Source organism: Pteropus vampyrus, unplaced genomic scaffold (assembly GCF_000151845.1).
Source record: "Pteropus vampyrus isolate Shadow unplaced genomic scaffold, Pvam_2.0 Scaffold112, whole genome shotgun sequence".
Lineage (NCBI taxonomy): Eukaryota > Metazoa > Chordata > Mammalia > Chiroptera > Pteropodidae > Pteropus > Pteropus vampyrus.
In genome coordinates this window covers 2,443,512-2,450,037 of record NW_011888893.1, presented here as the reverse complement: position 1 = coordinate 2,450,037, position 6,526 = coordinate 2,443,512, and the positions used below count along the sequence as shown (strand labels likewise).

Sequence of the window (6,526 nt, the reverse complement as noted above, 5' to 3'; positions counted from 1 at the left end):
CTTTTGAGATTTGGTTAAAACTAACTGGTAACTCACTAACTAAATATATCAGTTTCCACTGTGCCATGCGCTTCATTCCTTCATGTTCTGAAAAATTCAAGTCTTGGCATCTAGGTCTCAGCATCTGAGAGACCATGAGTCTTGTCCAAGGTCACAGCTAGTCACGGCATAACTTTTAGCTTCTGTCTTACAGCCTAATTGCTTTAGTCCAGTCTCACTGATGATCCCTTTCCCCCTGATCATTTCAGCTAATAGGAGTCATCTGATCTATGCACTAGGGATCAAGTAAACTGTCCTTCTGCTGTCCTGTAACCACCTGGCTTCAGGCAAGACACATACAAAATATACAACATGCAAAAGTTCTTATGAAATCAGATTAAAGAAATGTAAATGATATTATTGTCTATGATCATAAAGATACTATAATCATACAGAGAATTCAAGCAATTGAGAAAAATATAAAGAAGAAAGTAAAAATCACCATATTGTTCTCCAACCAAGATATAATGACAATGAATATTTTGGTTCATGTCATTTTGGAGCCATGCACACATACACATATAGATATTTCTATATAAATGTGTTACTCTCCATGCAATTTAATAATTTGTTCATATCAACACTTTGATTTTTCTACTTAATAAAAATTATAAAAATTATGAAAGCTAGGGCTTGGAAGGTCCTTTTATGTGAAATCTCACTTTTAATGCTCAAAATAAATTTTACAGACATGAGTCAGAGATAAGATATTTGCTCAAGGGCACAAAGTTGGTATTTGCTCCTGCTGGGGTGGGACATGATTTGAATGCAGGCAATTCTATCAAGATGTTCCTTTACGATGGCTGCATTGTATTCACTGAATAAAGATACAGGGTTTATTTTAAATAAATACTGATAGGTACTTAGATTCAATATTTCTTATTTTATTAAAATCTACTGATGATCATCAAATATATTTTTATGTATATGATCAAATATCTCCTTAGATATATTTCCAAATATAGAATTTCTTGGTTAAAAAATATACGCCTTCAATTTTGACATATATTGCCAGGTTGAATACTACAACTTTATAGAATACTAATTTCCCTACATCCTTAACAACAATAAGTGTTGCCAGTATTCAAATTAGCATAAATTTACTTCATTAACACAAACTCAGAATTAAAAACACATTTACTGGGTTTATGGGCCTATTTTTTAAAATGTAATAATTGTTTATTAAGTGATTTTAAAGAAGGCACAGTAGGGAAACAAATAAGCATGTTTGCTTCATAAACTGTATAATCTAATTTCTGAAAAATCGCCATCTTTGGGCAGTAATAAGGATCACCTCACATATTGCTGGTAAAAATATTAACATTCTGCGCAGAAATGTCACATCATACACCAAGAATTTTTATATGTTCATGTTCGATGACTCAGTAATTCAACAGAAGGATTCAATCTTAGAAAAATGACAAGTGATGTGGCCCCCAAATGTTTATCATAATATCATCTATGAAAGTAAAAAAGGAAAACTTAAATATGAAAAATAGACATCGATTACAGACTATGAAACATTCATAAATGAGCTATTATTTAGCCATTAAAACCTTAGTAATCTTTGTAGATTACTTTAATCATGTGCCAAAATGTTCTCAATGAACAAAACGCAGTGCAAGGACTGAATAATTCTGATGAGCAAACACGTGCTACTATATGAAACACAAGGGAAATCTGTCCAACATGTTAGTAGTGGTTATTGGATGTGTTTATTTTCTCCTTTTGACTTTTATAGTTCTTTTCCCTCCTAAATGTTCTACACTCAGTTGCATTTTTCATGTAAAACAAACAACTTTCTTCAAAATTCACCTTTGTCTTATCATTGATACATATGGCGAAACCTAAAAGCCCCCACTTCAACCTCATTCACTGTCAGTTCTAGGAACCATTTAAATGACACATGTATTCAAAACTTTGTGCCTTGAATCAAGATCCCTAAATGAGCGTCTGTAGGAAATGCTTTTTCTTGCCCCTTCCCGTTTAGTTTCAGTCTGTCCAGTTCCTTTTCCTGTTGGGAAGGATACTCCCCTTCTCTGCATGATTCTGTGGAAGTTTCAATCAGGTGATACATACTGTCTGCCTTGCCATGGAACTTCCCATCTCTTAGACACATGATTAGTCCAGGAAGAGACATGTGACCTAGGGTGGGCCCATCGGAGCCGTTTGGGTGTAGAGAAGCTCTGGGGTCACGTGCTCTGAGTTCCAGGGAGGTGTGGCAGTAACCAGCTCGCTGTATAAAAGCGGCGTGAAGCCAAGAGACAAGTGGAGCTGAGAGATGAAAGGGGGAAACGTGTTCCAGATGGTATCTTGTGAATCCTTGATCCACCTGTGCCTGACGCAAGTGCCAGTCCAGACTTCTTATTTATGTGGGACCCCAAATTACCCTTTTCCTTTAAGCAAGTTTGAATGTAATTCTGCTACTTATCACTGAGAATACTAATAAAGGATCCAAGCAAATAGTGGCATTTTAGAATTATCTTTTAATTCTCTTATGCAACATTCTGTTAATTCATCTCATCTTAATGCACATGTTCAGAAAATGACTATTTTATATATCCTTACTTGTGGAAAATGTTCTAATGTACAACGTAACTCACATCTCTATTAAACGTCACTGAGCTTGATGCTGTGACTAGTTTTCTCTTGGCCTGCTGTTAAGGTCATTTACATTTATATCTCCATCTTTCCCCCACATGCCTTGATTCAATCTGCAAAATTAATTAGAATGTTCTTTTCTATCACGCAAATCATTCAATGTGATTACTGTTCTTGAACAGCCAAGGACTCAGCATGGGTGCCTGCTATATGAATGACTGGCATCTGCTTAAGCTCCACTTTGGTGTTCCTCCATTCTGGGACTGCACTGGCCAGTCGAGGGGCCCCACAATGCAAGATAAACTATTTCTCAAAATGGGCAGGGTGGGTCAACCAGTAATTAATTGCTCTCAAGGAAATCTCCTTAAAGCCACTGTAGATTTCAAGTTGTCTCCACACTGATTAGAAAAGGGACATAACACTGTAATTAAACTGTCAATCACAAAATAAATTTGTATGGAGATTCAATTTTGCAGAACTTTGGAGCAGTTGTGGGGTAGTTGATGGAATCTTGAAAAGACTTGTGGTTTCAAGTCTAGAAAGAAACAAAGAGAAAGACTGAAGAGCTATCGATTTGATGTAACTCAGAGAGAAAGGGAAGGACTGATTACGTTATTAGAAAAATGACCCAAACTGAGACTCAAAGAGGACATGATGAGAAGTAGGGAGAATCCTAGATGTGCTAATCAAGAGTTAAAATCTTCTGTGAGGAACTGAGGAAGATTTTGCATTTCTGGTACAGAAAAGAGATTTGTCCATGAATTACTCTGGATAGAATTTATAGGATGTTATCTTAATTGTTTTAGCTGGAAATAAATAGGATATTTACAACTAAAAGCCCAAAGTGATCCTCTGTTGTAGAACACATAAGGGCTATTTCTCACCAGCTCTACTTATATCTCTGTATGTGATCGGCTGGGATTTGGGGTTGAGGATAAGTGGAAAAAAAATTATAAATATATATCAGGCGAACTGGCAAAAAAACATATACATGTACACATACATAATATATTTATATATAAATAACTATATATATATCAGTGACTCTAAAAGCCTAAGCCCATCTCTAGTAGAGGGAGATGAAATTAGTGTGGGCTTAGAAACATCTTAATATTACATTGTTTTTTTTTTACCCACAGAGTATGGTAAAATTGTGCACTTGTGACATGTCTGGTTTATAAATAGTTCGTAAAACTGAGACTCCACCACCCTGAGTGAGATATGTGCATTTTAAGGCAACAGTCGGGGTTGGGCGGCTACGGCAGCAGAGATGGGGAAGGAACAACTGGTCCCACCGCTGTCAGGGGAGAACTCCGTACATTCTCTCCTTTTTTGGCAGGTTTCCCAGAAGAAATAACATGAGGTAACCAGGAGAAAGTGGAGGCACTGGGAAGGCGTTTTGCTGCGCTGCAGGAAGAAGGGAGATGGTGGCAGGCAGGGGAGGCTCACGTTTTACAGCCTATAAACCTCTCTCCCTTGTCTCGGCAGAAGTATGAGATAAACCTCGCTCGACTGCGCTCCATCTGCATGGAGTATTCATTTCTTCAGGAAATATTTGGTGATGGTCTGTAATCTAAGAGGCATTAGAAATCAAAAGTTAAGTTTTGAAGCTTGTCTATTCTGCGGTCAAGTCCAGCGCTGGTTTAATAGTTGATAAATTCAGTATCTTTCGTGCAGCAGAGAAAACAGAGTGGGAACCAGAGAATTTTTTCTTAAAAATTTCAGATCTCCTTCTGTTCTATGCTCAACTTTTACTTATTGTCACGACTAGAGATTAGCAAGGAGCTTGTTTTCTCATGGAAAGATCACGTAAAGCTAAGATATGCGCCCCACCGATGTTCCTCACGCACATAAACTTGACGATTCGACCCTGTGTGCTTCTATTCGCTATCCCCAGAGAACAGGGGTGATTTCTTTATCACGTTTTTCTTTGTATAAAACAATTTATATGTGTGATGCCCCATGAAAGAGACGTCCTTTGAATAATATAGCATTCTTATCTACACATCTATAGCTATAGATAGCAAAGATTCCTGTACTTGGAAACTATAAAACAAATACATGTGAAGATAGAAAATGATTTTAATAATGCTGGTTCAGTAGAAAAGAATGGCTGTGTGAAGACTCTTGAATTTATTCCTTGTATTTCCTTGACCCGCCTTACAGTAAAGGTGCCCTCTAACTATGCATAAGAGTATTAATTTGACTGGTGTTAGGGTATCCCATTAGAGAAAAAGCTTTCTTTTTCTTTTTATCAAGTAGCACTGACTTCATCATAGTCACGCTTCTCCATTAGTTACAAAGAAATACACTCTGGCTGTTTGAAATTAAGACCTGAATGGAATTCACTTTACGTTTTCACGTTCAGACATCTTGCAACTGAAATAAAGCAACGCACCCCATGGAATTTCAACAAAGGAGAATTTAGTCTTCTATTAAAAATATTCTTGATTGGGGTTTGTTGATGGTTGACCATGGCTTGTGGGCTGAAGTTTTCTCTTGTAACATATTTAAAATCATATCTAATCAATGCATAGATAGTGAGGCTCACATTTTAACATCAATATTCTCTGGAATTATGCGACATAATTGAGCTGGAGATGCAGACTGCCTCCTCTGAAATGGCAAAAATGTATTAGGTTCAGCATGTAGCTTGGAGCCAGTGATGAAAATCACGGCGTCTTACCCTTGCAGAGCTCTTTCATGTCTCACAACTTCGTAAGCATCATTAGGCTTTATTTGATTCAGTCACAGAGGGGCAGAGTGACTTCTGCCATTGATTTGCTTAAAGTGCTATTTCACTGTCGAACGAAGATGAGAACCCAAACATCCTGATTTTCAGTCCAGGATCTTTGAATTAGAGTACCAACATAATGCTCCCCCCACCCCCTTTTTTTTCCTTTCAGAAATGTTTTGATATTAATTCATAAAGGGCACAGTTCACCTAGAGACTTGAGCTAGGTGTGACCTTACTGCAGTCAACTGTTAGTGATCTTTTATTTTCCTGATTTTCTCATTAGAGAGTAAGCTTTCTCAGGGAAGGAACGGAACACGTCTGGTCCTCTGACATTCTCAACAGGCAGCTCAGTCTAGCCACAGCATGAAAGAAAGCATCACAGATTTTAAAAAAATGAGCTGCTGATGTATAAAGTAAGATATTGGTATTATTTCTGGAAGTTTAGGTTGTGTTTCTATATCAAAATAGATGGTTTATGGTTAAGTCCATTGAAAAGTAGGTATTTAATAGTTATATCAAAGAATTTTGCTTATTATATTAATTTTAAAAATGCTTTTCATTTATAAGAAGGGCAGATGGCAGGTATCTCATCTGTTTTAGTCAATATTGTTCATCTATCTAAAATTTTCCCATACTCAATGAAGTTCTTCAATATCTTCTAGCGTCCGTGATATCAAACACTAAATATTGATATTGCTGCTATGTCAGTTGAGGATATTTAACTCTGTAACAGGCTCTGTACTCAACTCTTAATAGCATTATCTTTTTTAATATTTCCAACACATTTTTTACTTAGGCAATAATACTATCTCCTTTCACAAAAAAGGAAAGTGAGAGGTGGTGGGATGACATAACTCAAAGTCACAGAGGCAGTAAGAGGCAGAGCTGGGCATTCAAGCCATAGCTTTCTGACCCCATGGCCCTAACCAACAGCAGCCGCCCCCCCCCTGCCCCCACCATGGCAAAGACAGGAGCCGAGAGGAAATCCCACGGGGCTGGTGGAGGAGGCGGGGATGTGTGTAGACCTAGCACTGAAGAAATGACTGTCATTGCAAAGCAACACAGAGACACTTCAGAGGTCAGGAAGAAGAAAATGGCATTGGGGTGAATGGGAGAAAAATAAAGCCTGAACCAAGGCGGCAGGAATAA

At 37.5% G+C, this 6,526-nt stretch overlaps 1 protein-coding gene across 1 annotated transcript in view; it reads right to left on the bottom strand.

Annotated features, from left to right (window-relative positions):
• The window catches only part of CNTNAP2 (contactin associated protein like 2), a 1,200,002-nt gene that overhangs the window by 493,492 nt on the left and 699,984 nt on the right, over positions 1-6,526 (bottom strand). The window lies entirely within an intron of this gene.